This window comes from Aotus nancymaae, unplaced genomic scaffold (genome assembly GCF_030222135.1).
Source record: "Aotus nancymaae isolate 86718 unplaced genomic scaffold, 86718_ANA_hifiasm-v0.15.2.pri h1tg000059l, whole genome shotgun sequence".
Taxonomy (NCBI): domain Eukaryota; kingdom Metazoa; phylum Chordata; class Mammalia; order Primates; family Aotidae; genus Aotus; species Aotus nancymaae.
Window position 1 is genome coordinate 26,846,243 of NW_026988473.1, and position 19,854 is coordinate 26,866,096.

The 19,854-nt window shown below is 40.6% G+C and overlaps 1 long non-coding RNA gene across 2 annotated transcripts in view; it reads left to right on the forward strand.

The window, feature by feature from the left end:
- The window catches only part of LOC105717267 (uncharacterized), a 66,433-nt gene that overhangs the window by 3,177 nt on the left and 43,402 nt on the right, over positions 1 to 19,854 (forward strand). The window contains exon 3 of one of the 2 annotated variants that reach the window (XR_001107492.2): positions 372 to 7,021. The exons of the other annotated variant lie outside the window; for it this stretch is intronic. This is a non-coding gene — a long non-coding RNA (uncharacterized LOC105717267). Of the gene's footprint in view, positions 1 to 371; positions 7,022 to 19,854 lie in introns of those variants that run through there. 2 annotated transcript variants of the gene reach the window in all.

The following is a 19,854-nucleotide window of genomic DNA, read 5'->3' on the forward strand; positions in this document are numbered from 1 at the left end:
TCTTGAACATGAGAAGCAGAGGTTGCAGTGAGCCAAGATTACACCACTGCACTCCAGCCTGTATGACAAAGTGAGACTCCATCTCAAAAAAATTAAAAATTAAAAAAAAAAGTCACATATTAGGTGGAAGTTTTATTGGCTTTATGACTATACTTTAATTATAGTTTAAATGAAAACACTTCTAAAAATCAGCCCTAGTTTAAAAATACTTGAAACCAAACCTGTTTGATTACCTAAAGGTAATTGCAAGTGATTGGTTAAGTAAATAAATTAGGTTCTAGGTTTTAACATTTTAGTCATATGAATTTATGGGTATGTTTATTGATATGAATAAAATTGTTATTTTAAAAATGCTGTTCTCTGATTTTCAGAACTCAATGAAATAAAATGTACTGGCACAAGACATACTGTTATTAATCCTGATATCACCAAATTTGAAACCAAGCTTACAAAGTAGACCATACAACAAATGTTCAAGAAAAACATTTGAGTACTCAACTAGGAATCTTTACAGACAAATTTCATTTCATCAGTATTGCAAGAAAAGAATGGAGAGAATGAATGTTATGTTTTATTGGATGACAGGCATACAAAACAGCGCAAGGGGTAATTATTCTGTTCTGATTCCACCCATCCTTGGAGAGGCTGAGAATGTTCTACAAATTTCAGTTTCATTCTCTTCACAGTGGCCTTGTGAGGCAAATTCAGAGTTAGGCAAAAAGGAGGAAAAAAGAACACAACAAGAAAAAAAGAGAGTTACAATTCAGTATTGGCTGTTGGCTTTAAGAGAAGACAGTAAACATCACCACAGCTCCGTGACTCCTACTCACTGTGGAACAGGCTTGAGCACGCAAGAGAAGAAGGTGGAATTTGCTTTAAAAAGTAGCAGTGGTGTTATATCCAGTAGCAGCACATACCCTGTGCTCTGCCTATTTTGCTGCACCATATCTTTCCCACTTTAATATGAATAGTTACTTACCTGGGAGGAGGCAGCCTAGACGTCCCTGGTGTCCGGTGATGCCCATAACATGAGCTATTCTGAGGGGAAGAACATGGATGTGCCTTTTGCCCCCTCGGCCTTGCGTGCCATGCTACTGATCTCGGGCTTGCAAAAAATTAAACATAGCCCAGGCCTGGTGGCTCACGCCTGTAATCCCAGCACTTTGGGAGGTCAAGGCAGGTGGAGCACTTGAGGTCAAGAGTTCAAGACCAGCCTGACCAACATGGTGAAACCCTATCTCTACTGAAAATACAAAAATTAGCCAGATGTGGTAGCACACACATGTAGTCCCAGCTACTCATGAGGCTGAGGCAGGAGAATCACTTGAACCCAGGAAGCAGAGGTTGCAGTGAGCCAGGATCACACCACTGCACTCCAGCCCTGGTGACAGAGCGAGACTACATCTAAAAACAACAACAATTAAAAAAAAAAAATAGAAACAACAATTTAAAAAAAAATAGAAACAAGAAACTTTCTTTTTATACTTACTAATGGAGGCTTGGGAAATGCAGGATAAAATATCAAACAATCATTCAAAGATGATTATAAATAGATAACATTTTTACCAATATTTTCTCTCTTATATGTATGTAAAGGAGTGTGTATGTGTGTGTGAGAGAGAGAGAGAAAAAAGAGAGAGTTTTACAATGGATCCTGCAGAATATATAATCTTATTTCCTGCTTTTTCCACCTAACATTATCAGAAAAAATTCTTTGCAGGTCATTAAATCTTCTTCCAAAAGGTGATATTTTTCTCCTATGGCTGCACAATTTGCAATCAAAGGATATTTCTTTATTTACATACCCTTTTACTAAGAACATTTAAATTGTTTTCTTCTATAACAGTACAATGACATCCTTCCTCTACATTTGTATTTATTTCCTCAGGGCCTATTTTCAGAGGTTATTTTTGGTTCAAATCATTTGAACGTTTTAAGGGTCTTGTGACCTATTGTCAATTTTTTTCTGCAATGCTCGAGCTAGTTTATACTCTCACTGGCACTAAGAGTGTGAATTGGAAGTGCAGTTTTCAAGACAGGTGAATATCTGGATTCTAGATGTTTATCAATTGCATATTTCTTCACATTCTTCTGACTGAGAAGGCCTCTTATGTTCAGCCATAACCACCACACCATGGGACTCATCCAATCTACTGAATGTCTGCTGAGTCCTGGGCCCCCTGCCTGCTGGGCTCTGGGAGTACAGCAGGGAAGAAAGTGGACATAAACAAATAATGAGGCAATAACACAGGGGAAAAGTGCTGAGAGAGGGTAAGGCCAGCTGTTGTTAGGAACACCTAAGAAGGTCACGTAACCTGAACCTGCTAGGTCCTGGAGGCTTTGAGTGAAGCTGAGAAAAATGAATAGGTGTTAGGTGTGGTGTCAGGAGTGAGCATTATATGATCCACCCTGTTACCACAAAAATTGAAACAGATTGTTACCACTTTTCCTTAAAAGTCTGACCTCATTAATGATGGTATGGCAATGGCTTGAGTAGGACTCAGTAGCAAGCAAATATTTACAACTGGTGTTGAGCCTTTTTCAAGTTTGTGCAGGTCCACTGGCCTCTGCGGCTTAGCAGCCTCTCCACTAAGCTCCTGCAACTCACCCACATTCCCTCCTTGCCACTGAGCTCCTGCAAGGCCTGCGTCAACCAGTCAGGTTTAACTACTGGGATCGACATGCTTGGACTGAAGTTATTTTCCAGTGCTGCTGTCTTAGAGGTATTTTGCTTGCCTCCCTTGTGTATACTGTTAAATGTTGCACCTGGGTTTGACCCTGGGTTTAAGTCTGTTTGCAATAACCAGACATGGGTTCTTGCACTCTAACAATATAAAAAAAAAAAGTCAAACCTCATAGACAATCAACACATTCGTTATGGACTGAGAGCACACAAATATGCATCTGTGGAGAAATGAGTAGTTATAAAATATATGTGTTTGGGTGGAACCGTGGATCATAGCTAGGAATGGTCAACTAGGGAGAATGGAACAGACATCTCTCTTCTCCCTTTCTTTCCCATAAACCCAGATCATTACCTAGCAGGGCTCAAGAGGCAAAATAGCATGGTATATGGTTAATAGCCCCAGAGCTAGCACCCAAGTACTACGGGTCAAATCTGACCATAGACATTTACAAACTATGTGACCTTGGGCAAGTCACTCAATTTTTCTAGGCTACCATTTTGCTTTTGTAAAATGGAGATAGTAACACCTTCTTTATTAGGTATCATCTAATCTTCTATAACAAAAACAGCCCCTCCAAAAAATAACAAAATAGCTTAAACAAGATCAAAGCTTATTTCTCTCACAATAAAGCATCTCAGACCTAAATGGTACAGGGCTGGTTAGGCAATTCTGCCATCCTCAATACTCTGCTTCCATCTCTGAGTCCAAGGTAGCTACAGCAGCTCAGTTGATCATAATTGCATGCCAGTCAGTGGGAAGGGGGACAAAGGAGCAAAGGGAGCCCATGTCCTTTCCTTTTTAGGGCACAGCATGGAAATAGCACACTTTATTCCTACTCACATTTCATTGACCAGAATTTAGTCACATGGCCATGCCTAGCTACACAGGAAACTGGGAGATGTAGTCATTGGCTGGGTGACCATGTGCTTGGCAAAACTCAGGCATTCTATTATAAAACAAAGGGAAAATGAATATCAGTGTTTCAACCAACCTCCAAGGGTTGTTGGAGGATTAAGGAAGATTACATGAACCATATGAGTTAGTTATCTGTATTTTCTGATTATTAGTATTTCCATTTATTCTGCTGTGCCATGTGGCTCTTGTGTGAGTTGCAACGCTGTTCAGAAAATTCAGTGAACTTTGTTGTAGGATATTCTATTATACCCATCCTTGTGGGATGTGCTGTAGTTAAGAGGCTGCCTCTGGACACTGCAGTTTGGCTCCGAGGTCACATTATGATGAACAAGGACCAATCACTACCCTAAACCAAACCCTTCTATCCCACAAACCATCCTTTCAAAACAAATTTTGTTTAATCAACAAACAATATCGCTCCTACTATGTCTAGGCTCTGCGTTAAGGGATTTTCCAATATTAACCCATGTAGTCCTTATAACAAGCTTACAAGGGGAAATGAACTCTTACCACCTTCACTTTACATCTGAGGACACTAAGGTACAGAAAGGTTAAGTAACCTCCCGAAGTCACCCAGATAGTTCACAATGGGGCTAGGATTCGAACCAGGCAGTGTGGCTCTGGAGAGCACAGCTCCACTCCTACACTGTTCTGCCTGTGACAAAGTGGGCAGGAATACAGGAAGATCTGGAGTGAGTGTTCTACATTCTTAGAATTCAATTCCAGCATTGCACCACCTTCTGCCTACCTGAAGACCCGGCGTTATGGGACGCATCCTGCATAAACCAATTGTCACATCCATGTTTTGTACCCACATAATTGAGAAGAACCACAGGAAAATGACATTCTTCCCAGTCTTTAAGAGATAATTCTTCCCAGGATTTAAAAGATAAAAAGTGGGAAGTTGGCCGGGCATGGTGGCTCATGCCTGTAATCCTATCACTTTGGGAGGCTGAGGTGGGCAGTTCACGAGGTTAAGAGATCAAGATTATCCTGGCAAAAATAGTGAAACCCCATCTCTACTACAAATGCAAAAAATTAGCTGGGCGTGGTGGTGCATGCCTGTAATCCCAGTTACTCGGGAGGCTGAGGGAGAATCATTTGAACCCAGGAGGCAGAGGTTGCAGTGAGCCAGGATCACACCATTGCACTCCAGCCTGGGCAACAAGAGTGAAACTCCATCTCAAAAGAAAAAAAAAGGGAAGTGGCTATGGATTTGTAACACAAGAGCATGACAGGCCTAGAGAGCCACATGGGATTGAGGAACAGCCAAAGGCGGGAATGAGAGTGCCTGGGAAGAGGCAGCTTGCAGAGCAGCAAGGATAAGGAGGAAGAGGAAGATCTCTAACTGCCTCTCCTTCCTGACAGCAAAAGGCAGGCAGAGACTTAGCTAAACAAGTCCACTGAAAGATTCATTTTCCACCAAGCAAGAGGATCTGTTGACCTGTATCATCTTATATGCAGCTTCTGTTCCAGGATATGTGGACATAAACAGATTCAGTTCTGAGACATGGTGACATGAAGCAAAATTCTCCTTCTTGTGCCAAATGTCAAAAGCAATTGTTCCAGGCAATCTGAAAATTAAAATCTATTTACTTCTTTTTTTTTTTTAACTGAGAGAATAAAGAGAAACATGGCCAGGCAGGTAGATTACTTGAGTCCAGGAGTTTGAGGCCATCCTAGGCGACGTGGTGAAACCATCTACAAAAAGGAAGAGAAAAGGATATTTCACAAATTTGTATCATTTGTCATGATGTGAATCTTGAATCTTTATATTAAATCTTTTTCCTTTGAAAAAAAAGAGAAACATGGCCAGGCGCGGTGGCTCATGTCTGTAATCCCAACACTTTGGGAGGCCTAGGCTAGCAGATCACAAGGTGAAGAGATCGAGACCATCCTGGCCAACATAGTGAAACCTCGTCTCTACTAAAAATACAAAAAAAAAATTATCTGGGTGTGGTGGTGTGTTCCTGCAGTCCCAGCACTTTGGGAGGCCAAGGTGGGGCAGATCACCTGAGGTCAGGAGTTCAAGACCAGCCTAATCAACATGGAGAAACCCTGTCTCTACTAAAAATACAAAATTAGCTGGGCGTGGTGGCATGTGCCTGTATTCCCTACTACTCGGGAGGCTGAGGCAGGAGAATCACTTGAACCTGGGAGGTGGAAGTTGCAGTGAGCTGAGACTGTGCCATTGCACTCCAGCCTGGGCAACAAGAGTGAAACTCCATCTCAAAAAAAAAAAAAAAAGATATATCACCCCCATCATGCACACCAGGAAAGACTCGACATCACTTCTGTGGCATTCCTATCAAAAACGCATACCTTGAATCTAACCACAAGGAAACATGAGACAAACTCCAACTGAAAAACAATCTACAACAACTGGCCTTTTCAAAATATCAAGACCATGAAAGTTAAGGACTAAAGAACTGTTCCAGTTTAAAGAAGACTAAAGAGACACGCCGACTAAGTATAAAGAGTGTTCCTGGATTGGGTCTTAGAACAGACAGAAAAGGCTTAAAAAACATTTTGGAGACAATTTATGAAATTTAATATGGGTCATAAAAAATATAAATAAGAATATTGTATCAATGTTAAATTTCCTTGTTTTGATCATTAGACTGCAATTATGTAATCTCTTACATCAGAGATTTCTTTTCTGCCTTAGAAAATACATGTTGAAGTATTTACTGGTAAAGAGGCATGATGTCTGCAACTTACTCTGAAATGGGCCAGAAAAAAAAATATCATATATATTCATATTCACATGTAAATAAAAAGAGCAAGTGAATGACAAACTAAATAGGGCAAAATCTGGATAAAGGGTAAACTGGAGTTATTTATACTATTTTTGTAACTTTCTGCAACTCAATGTTTGAATATCAAAGTAAAAATTTATAAATAAATATACATATATTTCTAGGAGGGGTCATACATAAGCATCTCAGGTAACATCTTTATTACAAGTTATTCAGTAGCTGAGAGCCAGAATCAGGTCCTCTCACTTCTCTTCACCCCAACCTGAGGACCCCTACGTTCATTCTTCATTCCTGAAGATGAGGAAGAGGTGGAAGCCATCAAATTCAAACTTCACCTACACCACAGTTTTGCCTTGGACCCAGTGACTTTTTGTAGGAACAAATTGAGACACAGAGAACATAAACAGATTAAAGATAGAAATACAGCTTGGGGGCAGGCACAGTGGCTCACACCTGTAATCCTAACACATTGGGAGGCCAAGGTAGGTGGATTGCCTGAGCTCAGGAGTTCAAGACCAGCCTGGGCAACATGGCAAAACCCTGTCTCTACTAAAAATACAAAAAATTAGCCAGGCGTGGTGGTGTATGCCTGTAATCCCAGCTACTCAGGAGACTGAGGCAAGAGAATCTCTTGAACCCAGGAGGCAGAGGTTGCAGTTAGCCAAGATCGTGCCACTGCACTCCAGCATGGGTGACAGAGCAAGACTCTGTCTCAAAAACAAAGAAAAAGAAAGGGAAGGGAGGGAGGGAGGGAGGAAGGAAGGAAAGAAAGAAAGAAAGAGAGAGGAAGGAAGGAAGAAAAAGAAAGGAAGGAAGAAAGAAGAAAAGAAAGACAGATGGATGGCTTGGGGTGGTGACTCACACCTGTAAGTTCAGACCTCTGGAAGGCTGAAGCAGGAGGATCTCTTAATCTGAGGAGTTTGAGACCAGCCTGGGCAATATAGTGAGACCCCATCTTTGCGAAAAAAATAAAAAATAGCTGGACATGGTGGTGCACACCTGTAGTGCCAGCTACTGGGGAGGTTGAAGTGGGAGGATCAGTTGAGCCCAGGAGGTTGACCAATCCACTGATGATAGCTCACTGCACTCCAACCTGGGCAAGACAGCACGATCTTGTCTCAATAAATAAATAAGTTAAAAAGCAGGAATATATAAACAGTTAACCAGACAGGCTACACAGAGAAATGACCAGATTATTTTCTTAACCCTTATACATTATGAAATTTAATGTGTTAATACTTATAAAACCCTGAGGTCATCTGACAAAAAGTACTCTAAGCTTGCCTTTTATTATCCTGAAAGAAGGAATTACTTGACAATGAACGTCATTTCCGACTTTTTTATTACTGTATCATTGGTTGATATTAGTTTAATAAATATCAGTCACAATTTTCAAAATAGGCCCTGATTTTATGGCTGCCTTTAGCGGTGTTTGGAACACGCCATCTCTTGCTGTAGGATCGTGCTGTTATGTTTACAGATTATTCTGTATATTGTTCTGTTGGTAAGAACCCTAACAACACAAGTCTTGATGTCTGAAGTTAATTAAGAGCAAGAAAACACCCTATCTTATAACAACTTGCATTTCTCAAACATCTGAGCTTCTGTTATTTGAGTGTCCTCAGTACTAACCCTAAAGTAAACCTTGAGCAAGGGAAAGTAGGATATTAGAAAGGGTCGGTCGGAAAGAATCTGGAGCAGCTGAAGTCCATGACAAACAAAAGATGCCACAAGAGCCAGTCATTAAAACTCTTGAGTGCCATAATGAACCCTCCAGGGCGCATCATAGTTGGAAGAATGATTCAGCAGTTGCTGACTAGGCTACATGGACAGACTCAACATAAGTTTATAGTCAAAAGCATCGCATTGGCTGGAGACAGAGGAGGTGTGTGGTTTGTAGCAGAAAAGGCACATGCCCTACTTACATCATATTCCCCCATGTAATTACTCTCTGCCTCTCTCAAACACCTCAACACGAAAGCTCTATGACCTAAAGATGAAAAAAGAAATTATTTGTAACAGTCAAAAGTTTATATATTATGAAATGCAAAGTCTATGAAATCCACCACATACATTGTGAAAACAAAGTCAAGGTTCTATTTGTTTTGTGCCAGTGTAAGAAGAAAAAGAAGTGAGGAGGCATATTTTTAAAGATAAAAACTAAAAAAAAAAATGGACAAAATGATGACTGCAGACATGTGGAGAGTCCTATCTACACCCTGTCAGATGGTCCAAACACTCCATCCCAAACACTTAGCCACACTTTGCATCTGTTTATGGCTACTTCTAGGAAATCAAAAGCAGATGACAACGTCATCACTGCAGCCAAAGTTTATAGCAAATATTCCTTCTCTCCAAAGGCTTAGAAATTTGTGAACATGGAGCCAGGAAGACAGAATCATAATTAAATGCAGATGTGCTTTCATTTTATACTGTTATGCACCTAAAAGAAACAATGACCCGGAGTGCAAAACCAATATCTCCCTGAGAGAGCCCCAGATGGCACAGATGGGCTAAGGACAGGTTTCACTGTGGGGACCTGGTTGTGAAGGAAGGCCTAGAAGGAAACTAAAGAGATAAGGGTGCATTGAGATTAGAGAGTCTGCCTTCATCAGTTTAAAAAAAGAAGAAACAAAGGTGTTACAGAAAACGCATATTGATCAAGACCAGATCTCAGCTCTGAAATTCTGTGGAAAGTGCAATTTGTCTTAAATAAAGGGAGGGAATTTGCAAAATCCAAAGAATAGTGGATAAGGCGTGGACTAAAACAGCTTCAGGCCAGGCACAGTGGCTCACTCCTGTAATCCCAAAACTTTGGGAGGCTGAAGCCAAAGGATCACTTGAGCCCAGGAGTCTGAGACCAGCCTGGGCAACATAGTGAGACCCCGTCTCTACAAAAAATGTAAAAACTTAGCTGGGCGTCATTGCACATGCCTGTAGTCCCAGTTGCTCTGGAGGCTAAGGTGGAAGGATTGCTTGAGCCTGGGAGGCTGAGGCTGCCATGAGCTGTGATCGTGGCACTGCACTGCAGCCTGGGTGACAGAGTGAGACCCTGTCTGGAAAACAACAAACAAACAAAAAATAGTAGCTTCCGTAGAAGCCCATTTATCCAGAGGTGGAGGGAGGGAGGCTGGCTACAAGAAACCTTTGTGCTCAATTAGCAAATTCAGCTTTTGATTGTAAAGTATAAAAGGAAGTGATTTCTAGAGCAACACTTACTCAGGAAACAGTAAAACTGAACACTGTGTTTCATCATAACCGGGTCTAACCTGCTGTGGCTGGTTAGGACCACACATTTTGAGTGATTCAGGTATCCCAGACCCTCAAAGAATCTAACTGAAAACTGTTTATTAACTAATGAACCATAGGACTTGTTTTTACCCACAGACAGGCCTGTGGACTCTTTCCTCCCTATCCACAGTGCTAGTTTTCAATCCTTAATTTGTGGTCCTGGTTTTATCCCCCTCAGCGAAACTACTCAATCATTTTTTTTCTCTAAAATATGTTCCATTGTCTGGAAAGTTTTTTTAAAAAACTTGATTTTTTTTAAACACTGAAGATCTTTACATATATATATTCTTTTTCAATAGCTTTAGAAGTACAAGTGGTTTTTGGTTACATGGATGAATTGTATAGAGATGAAGTTTAGTGTATCCATCACCCAAGTTCTATTCTTTGTACCCAATAAGCAGTTTTTCATCCCTCACTCCACTTCCACCCTCCTCCTTCTGAGTCTCAAATGTTCATTATACCACTTTGTATATCATTGCATACCCATAGCTTAGCTCCCACTTATAAGTGAGAACATGTGATATTTGGTTTTCCATTCTTGAGTTACTTCACTTAGAATAATGGCCTCCAGTTTCATCCAATTTGGTGCAGAAGACATTTGCTCTTTTTTACGGCTGAGTAGCATTCCATGGTGTATATATACCACATTTTCTTTATCCATTCATCAGCTGACAGACATTTAGGTTGATTCCGTATCTTTGCAATTGTAAATTGTGCTGCAGTAAACATATACATGTTCATATCTTTTTTGTATAATGACTTCTTTTCCTTTGAGTAGATAGCCAGTAGTGGGATTGCCAGATTGAATGGTAGATCTACTTTAGTTCTTCATGAAACTTCCATACTGTTTTCAGTAGAGGTTGCATTAACTTACATTCCCACCAGTAGCTATAAGCATTCCTTTTTCATCACATCCATACCAACATCTATTGTTTTTTAACTTTTTAATAATAGCCATTCTGGCTGGGGTAGGTGATATCTCATTATAGTTTTAATTTGCATTCCCCTGATGATTACTAATGTTGAGCTTTTTAAAAATGTTTGTTGACCATTTGTATATCTTCTTTTGAGAAATGTCTGTTCATGTCCTTTCGTCACTTTTTGATGGGATCATTTGCTTTTTTCTTGCTGATTTATTTGAATTCCTTGTTGATTCTGGATATAAACCCTTTGTTGGATGCGTGGTTTGCAACTATTTTCTCCCATTCTGTGGATTGTATGTTTACTCTGATGATTTTTTTTCTGCTGTGCAGAAGCTTTTTCACTTTTGTAGCATATGCTTTTGGGGTTGTAGTCATAAATTCTTTACATAGGCCGATGTCCAGAATAATTTTCCAAGGTTTTCTTCTAGAATTTTTATGGTTTCAGATCTTAGATTTAAGTCTTTAATCAAAGATCTTTTTTTAGAAAAAAGAGGAATGTGAACAAGAAAGATGAAAGATGATGTGTATAGAAAGCTAAAGATGACTCCAGCCCCTAAAAGCTGTATAAAGAAGGGTAGAGTTTGGAAAGTACCAGCTAATGCTTCCCATCCCTAGTGTGAGGCAAGGACAACTGAAGGGATGTGAGTACTCAAGGATCATTAAGAGATATGAGGCCTCTGTGGATGTAATTCCTGGAGTCCCAGCCACCACTACCAGCCCGTACCTCTGTCCCAATGCTTTGGATTCTCCAGTTACGACAGCACTGGGAAAACTGAAACTGAAAAGCCATTCTTTTTTTTTTTGATATGGAGTCTCACTCTGTCACCCAGGCTGGAGTGCAGTGATGCCATCTTGGCTTGCTGCAACCTCCACCTCCTGGGTTCAAGCGATTCTCCTGCCTCAGCATCCCGTGTAGCTGGGATTACAGGCAACCACCTCCATGCCCGACTAATTTTTGTATTTTTAGTGGAGACAGGGCTTCACCGTGTTGGCCAGGCTGGTCTCGAACTCCTCACTTCAGGTGATCCACCCACTTTGGCCTTCCAAAGTGCTAGGATTACAGGTATGAGCCACCGTGCCTGGCCTGAAAAGCCATTCTTGCCAGAGCTGTCAGCTCGACTCTTCACTTGGGAGTCCAGGTTTCTACCGCCAGGGGCACCACCACATCCTGGCATCTCTCCTAGCACCACACCATTGTCGCCATGGCAACTGTTGCCTCCTGTCATTTAGTTGCCATTGCTTCCATAAGCTTTTGCTACCCCAGTGAGATACCTCTCCAATCACTGTTGATGTGCCCACAGTACAGGGAGACCAACCATCCTGGTTTGCCTGGGACAGAGGGGTTTCCTGGGATGTGGGACTTTCAGTGTTAAAATGGGGAAAGTCAGTCTCTAGCAAATCAGGATAGTTGGTTACCCTACCACCATAGTTGCCACAACTGCCACCGCCGTTGACTGTGTCTCCAGAGTCGAGGTGAGAACAGTGGAGCATACTTCTGTCCTGTGAAAAAGTGCTAGGGCAGATTTTTCTTCCACCTTGAGTGCCCTACCAGACCCTCAGGGGAAATTCACACATCTCCATTTCCTTGGATGGAACCAAGCCAACCTAGGAGGCTGCACTGCCTTCCCTCAGGCCATTTCTGGATGACAGCTCTGTGTCCATCCCACTGTCACCTCAGTGATGTTGGGTCCAGGCTGAATCTGCCCATCTCACCTGCCCCCTTATCTCTGAGGAGGACCTTCACCACACAACCTGAGGAAGGCGAGCTGTACTTAAAACTTACTGCAATTGTCTATACGTGTGCACCAATAAAATTCATAGAATACTCATGATTTTTTTTTTTGAGACAGAGTTTCGCTCTTGTTGCCCAGGCTGGAGTGCCATGGCATGATCTCGGCTCACCACAGCCTCTGCCTCCTGGTTCAAGTGATTCTCCTGCCTCAGCCTCCCGAGTAGCTGGGATTACAGGCATGGGCCACCACTCCCAGCTCATTTTGTATTTTTCATAGAGACAGGGTTTCTCCATATTGGTCAGGCTGGTCTTGAACTCCGAACCTCAGATAATCTGCCTGCCTCGGAATACTCACGATTCTTAACCTTAAAATCTGCTCAGGCCAGGCGCAGTGGCTCACACCTGTAATCCCAGCATTTTGGGAGACTAAGGAGGGTGGATCACCTAAGGTCAGGAGTTCAAAACAAACCTGACCAATATGGTGAAACCCCATCTCTACTAAAAATACAAAAATTAGCCAGGCATAGTGGCACACACCTGTAGTCCCAGCTACTTGGGAAGCTGAGACAGGAGAATTGCTTGAACTCGGGAGGTGGAGGTTGCAGTGAGTTGAGATCATGCCACTGTACTCCAGTCTGGGTGACAGAGCAAGACTCCATCTCAAAAAAAAAAAAAAAAAAAAAGTCTGCTCATGTGTTAGCTAAGTGCTAAAGTGTGGAGAAATGATACTTTCAGATAATTTTTTTCAAAAGAAATGAAATCTTTAAGAGAAAAATTTCTTAACCTCACCAAAAGCCCCTTTTAAAAAAAATTGAAATGATATTAATATGCTGGTTTTTATAAAGCTATATGTAGTCACTTCAAGTGCTTTAGAAAATAGAGAAAATCGGTAAATTTAACACCCCGAAATCACCCCCAAATTTTACCATCCCAAGATAACCATTGCTAATATTTTTCACAATTTGATGTATAATCTTCTAGTTTTATCTATGAATATTTATGCACTTAAATATAGAAGGCTTTAAATAAAAATGAGATCATATATATTATTTACAAATATTACATATATACATACTATATAACTTGTGCTTCTCACTTAATATTCATAAACATTTCCATGTTGATAAATAAAAATCTCCATGATGGTTTTTTAATGGCTACATGATATCCTATGTATTCTACAGTATTCCATGGATGTTTACTCTAGGCCTTCTTTAGCTGGGGTAGATAGCAGCAGATATTCCCCAAGGAGAAGCTTTTAAGAAAGCATTTTTTCTTAGGAGCTGCCTCCATGTCATTGCAGTGTTGACATCTCTTAAAAGCCTGCCATAACTCCAATTCCCACAGCTATTTACAGAGTAGCCCATAAGGTAAGATATCTGAAATGGCATCTTTATCAAACATCTCCAAATAGAGGAAATAGAAAACCCAGAGGCACTCTGGTCTAATAGCCATGATTCTTGTAAGTAGACTATTCCAGAAAACAAAAACAAAGAGGGGAAAGTAATTGAACTGCCAAATACTGGCAGTGGAATCCAAAGAGGTGAAAAACAAACTTACAAGAGCTGTATAAAGGAACCAGCAATCAGGAAGGAAGCACAGGGGAAATCACAAGAGAAAACAGCAGAGCAGCCCTTGAGATAAGAAAAGGAAGGCAAACATGAGAAAGGTTCTTAAAAGAGAGGTAAAAACATGTCATTTTCCAGATTTTCAGATTGCTACAATGGTCACATGAAGAAAAATCTGAAAACTATACTGGTATTTTGTTCTAAAGAATCTAGGTAGTCAGATTTCAAGTGTCATTTCTCCAGATTCTATGTGTTGGGGATTGCAGTGGAAGTTGAAATAGGTCCCTAATCACACATCTATGAGACATCTGGGGGTAAGAACTGTGGATTTCATGATATTATAGGCTATGAGACTGTCATATACTGGCTGTTAGACCTAGGGCCCTGTGAATAGGCTGAGAATGAGGGCAAGCCTCAAATCTTCCTGAAAGATGACCACTGGCTCTGTTTTGAGAAGGCAGTTTCCCCTGTTCAGAGAAAAGGGATTTATACATCAATTGAATAAATCATTCTTCAATTAAGTGATTCCAAAAGAAGATGAAGAAAGCAGCCTCTCCAATAAACTTAATAATTACACCATTCAAAGGGCGCATCGTGTTGGTAAGCCATTCCCAAGATTAATAAAATAGCTGATGCCCACTTGCTGGGCAGCATCCCCGTAACCTGTGTCCCAGGATTCCAATGTGGTGAGAAGACCCGCTATGTAACAAAGTGAAGGAGGAGGAGCTCTTCTAATTTCTTTGAGCTTTAAGCGTTATAAGTAAATGTGTTTTTTAACCAAGGATCTTTTTATTTACTTTTATTTTTATAGGTAAATATGCTTCTTGTAAAATAGAATACAACAAAATATAAATGTACAAAAACTTCTTATTACCCACTCTCATCCCCAAACTCCTCTCTCTCTCTCTCTCGCTCTCTCCCCCTTCTCTCTCTTATCATGTGGCCCTTACTGTTCTGCAAACTAGCTGATTTCACTCAAAAATATCTTATGTCTATCTGTTTATTTATCTATGTATTATTATTATTATTATTTTGAGAGACGGAGTCTCACTCTGTCACCCAGGCTAGAGTGCAGTGTTGCAATCTTGGCTCACTACAACCTCTGCTTCCCGGGTTCAAGCAGTTCTCCTGCCTCAGCTTCCCAAGTAGCTGGGACTACAGGCATGTGCCACCATGCCTGGCTAATTTTGTATTTTTTAGTAGGGTTTCACTATATGTTGGCCAGGCTGGTCTCAAACTCCTGACCTCAGTTGATCCACCCACCTCAACCTCCCAAAGTGCTTGGATTACAGGTGTGAGCCACCACACCCAGCCTATTATTAATATATATAACTCCACCTTATTCTTTTGAGTTGCCACATAACATTCTACAGTGTGAGCCCATCCTATTTACTTAACCTTTCCATTATTAACAGACATTTAGGTTTTCTCCAATTTTCACTTTTACAAACAATGCTGCCCTGAACACTGTTGCAGGGACAACTTTGCATACTTTTGTAAGTCTTCCTGTAAGACAGATTCCTAAAAATTGAATTGCAAAGCTCTCCTCCCTTGTGAACAACACTCCATTCTGATTTATCCACAGGATCCCATACTGGCCAAATGTTAATTGTCCCAGCCTTAAAAGTCAGGCATCCACTAGTTCTCGCCCCACTCTCCCTCCGCCTCTTACTTTCTTCCACATGCTGCCACTAGCTGGTCTCTCTTGAGGCAGCTTGTTTCACAGTCTACTAGTTATATGTGCTGGGGCTCTGGCTGAGCAAAAAGAAGCAAGAATCGGTGCCATGAATATAAAACCAGCTTTCAAAACAATGATCTCAGAAACAGGCTACTGAGAAATAATAGATAATGAAATAGGTACCTTTAGGTCACAAAGTAGAATAAATGGTTACATATAGTCCCCATTACTTCTCAGTTTTGATTCTTTGCCTCATTGCTTCAAATGCTAAGTACTGAGTAGAAGGAGGAATTTCTAGATATTTTGGTAGATTATCTTTCCTAACTGATAGATTTCTTTAAATTGGGCAACTTGTTCCAAACACCTTAGTGTTTTCACCAGGTGAAACAGATGGACTGGTACCAAGTATTCACCATAGACACCATACCTCACTTAATCCTCAGAACACTCCTGGGAAGGGGTAGATGATGTAACTGAGGCTCAGCGATGATTAGGTGACTTGCCTGCTATCAAATGAGGCTGAGGATTCTAAAGCAGGTCACTCCAATAACAAACCCGATATTTCTTTCACTATTTGATAAAAGTGTCATAGTCTTAGCCCAGACCACTTTCTCCAAGTAAGTCATCAATCTTTTACTAATGCACCTCCTCCCTAGGATAGGGAAGGAACCAAAAGAGAGAATAGCATTTTATTTCTGAGTTGGACTCTTGGTCTGTTTTTTGCATTTATTTCTAATAATTATTTGCCATATTGTTGAATCATTGCTGAGGTATTTTCTTCCTCATCTTGCTCAGATGTGGGTAACTGTCCCAACATTTTATTTACTCTCATACAATATTGGTGACTTCTTTACTTTTGTTTTTTTAATGAGCTGATTTTAAAATGATGATGGAAGAGAATGTTGAAGTTGTTTGCTCTAGATTTAGGGATTAAATTTTCAATATTCCTAGTACCTGTTTTCTCTAATTACTAGAAGAACACCCTACTGGACATAGAAAGTGCCGCCTAGAGGCTAATTGGCATTTATTTGTTTCTGTTGGAATTCAGATCCCCTCTATAGGCAGATAAAAGGATAGAAGATAAGAGGAGTTGAGATTCACAGTCTACAAAGTCATAAAATTTATACTGGCAAAATGTACGTATATACAAGAAAGATTCAGATACATGTAAGAATGACAGCTCCAACAAGGAACTATAAGCAAGATATTAAGAATTTCTTGGTTATTATACATAAACAGAAACTGACAAGAAGAAGAACAACTACCACATGCTCCCTCCCCTCATAAGTGCCTCTTGGTGAAACTGACTGATAATACCATTGGTCTGGGACAGAATGATATTTTTTATGTCCACATGTATTCCCTTTACTGGCTTTGGCATTGAGGTTCTCTATCCAGTGATGCAATAGACAGTTGCTGGTTTTGCAACTCTATGCATTCTACATTTTGTAATATCATTCTAATTTTGCTGTGTAGGAGTTATTCCCTCCTCTACTCTACCTTTTATTTACACTTGAAGTCTACGTGCACCAGAATGAAACCTGAGCCAATGGGTGCATTCCGTTGCTCCTGCCATAGCAATACATTCAGAAATAGACACGTGATCTAACCCAGTCCAATCAGAACCAGAGAGGCTCAATTACAGGACTTTTCCGTAACTTTTCATGAGAAAACAGACCTTCTGGCCAGGGATGGTGTCTCAAGCTGGTAATCCCAGCACTTTGGGAGTCCAAGGCGGGTGGATCACTTTAGGTCAGGAGTTCGATACTAGCCTGGCTAACGTAGTAAAACCCCGTCTCTACTAAAAATACAAAAATTAGCCTAGCATAATGGCCGATGCCTGTAATCTCAGCTACTCAGGAAGCTGAGGTGGGAGAATCGCTTGAACTTCGGAGGTGGAGGTTGCAGTGAGTCGAGGTCGTGTGACTGCACTCCAGGCTGGGCAACAGCCTCCACCTCAAAGAAAAAGAAAACAGACTTTCTTTCTCAACAGACTTGATTCTAAGAGGATGCGAGGCCAGAACAGCTGTAGCCATTTTTTTGCCGCATATAATCTGAGAATAAAAGTAACACATGGGGAAATGCAAAATAAAGCCAAGAGCTGGGAAGAAACCAAGACATTCTGATGATCTGTTCCCAGTCCTAAGTCTAGTTTCATCCTATCTACCTAGGTATTCAGCCTGGGTTCATTATTTATATTATCCACTACACTTCCTTCTTTGGTTAAGCAAATTTGAGCTGGTACCTCTGCTCACTTGCAACTGTAAAAGTCTTAAGTGATACAGAAATGCCCAGAAGTAGGGCATTTTTAAATGTCGGGTTCTAAGATGTAGAATTAACTGAACTGAGGTGATATGGAATCCATTAAACTCACCTAACCTACATACAGCACTACTGTTTTTGATAGGAAACACACAAGAAGTTAGAATAGATCGCTCAACTCTTGGTAAAGTTTCAATAAGAAATAGAAAAGCTTGAGTTGGAACTGGTCCTTGTGAAGGTAGAGACTGAAGAAGATACATCTTTGCCTCAGAAAGCTAACCCTTTTCAGCATGTAATAGAACGTGGAGGCAGAAGCCAAGTTCAACTGAGGGCTGGACAATGGGCAAAACATTATCCTGTTTTTAAGAGAGAGAAATTTTCAGTCTGGATTAGAGAGTCAATGATTGCCTAGTCATTAGTTTTTTGGCATTGGAATTCTGCAAACAAAAATAGGTTGAAATTTACTTCATTTTAAGAAATGTGTACTTCTAGAGAAACTCAGGCTTGGCAAACTATAAGAGCCCAGGATTACTTGTCCATTAAGGCAATCCATAGATTCCTAAACCAATGAAATATAAAACAGGCTTGTAATTGTTACAGCCTCCATGATAGCTGTCTCCCCAAAACCCTTTTTAGACATGGCCACATTTGCCAATGAACAAGGTATACCCTCTAGTAAATACACCGTAAGTAACTAGATTGGCTGATTACAGAGCTCACATTTCTGGCAAGAAAAAGGAATCTTGTTACTTCTGTTCATTAAAATTATGTGCTATAAAATGGTGGCCACTGTGTAATGTTACCTATGTTCCCTTTTTCCAAAGGAGTTTGAATTATTTTTATCGTATTTACTCTTTCCTTTTCTATCATTCTACATTGAGATAATCAAACATAATTCAGCAGTAATTCATCTGATCATGTAGAGCAACAAAAGCAACATTCAGATCCAACTGAGAGAACTGAACGCCAGGAATCCTTGTGTCAAAGTTAGATTGAGTAATTTGATGATACTTTGGGTGGTCTTTCAAGGGAGAGGGAGAGCTAAATAACAGGAACTAAAATCATCCCCATGCATAGCAGGGAATCGTATCAAATGTCACACTGTGAAATAGGAACTGAGGCAGACCTTGCCCACAGGGAAAGGAGGCATTGTTAACTGTGTATATGTGGTGGCTGGAGACAGAGAATGCCATGCAGACAGGAGCTGACAAGCTCTTTGCCAACTGAATGACTTCATCTGTTGTCTGTACTACCATTGCAGGACAGGAACCCTGAACTCCCAGCTGTACACCTAGTTCTAGATTGCAGGTCCTGAGATTAGTGGAAGATAACTTCAAAAATGCCAAACAGGATAGAATTAGCACAGGGAAGAAGACAAGAAATTTCCACTCAAGAAAAAGATGTAAATAAATGAGAATGAACAGAAAGAGCCAGCCAACAAACTCAATTATGGAGAAATTAATTCATGACTCTCAAAATACAACTGTAGGCCGGGCATGGTGGCTCAGTGGCTCACGCCTGTAATCCCAGCACTTTGAGAGGCCAAGGTGGGTGGATCACGAGGTCAAGAGTTCGAGACCAGCCTGGCCAACATGATGAAACCCATCTCTACTAAGAATACAAAAATTAGCCTGGTGTGGTGGTTTATGCCTGTAATCCCAGCTAATCAGGAGGCTGAGGCAGGAGAATCACTTGAACCCAGGAGGCAGAGGTTGCAGTGAGCCAAGATCATGCCACTGAACTCCAGCCTGGATGACAGAGCAAGACTCTATCTCAAAAAAAAAAAAAAAAAAAATTAAACTACACTCAGAAAATTACTTTAAGTATGTACATTTAAGAACTTCAAGAAAATAAGTGAAGTAATAACATGCTTTACAATCAACAAGACAATTTAGGGAAAAGACACATTACATTAAGAACCAATGGACATGAAAAATAACCAATTGGAAATTCTGTAAATGAAAAATACGGTCATGGAAATAGAAACATTTAATGAATTGGATACACAGCTGGCCCTCACTTTGCATAGTGTTGTGTTA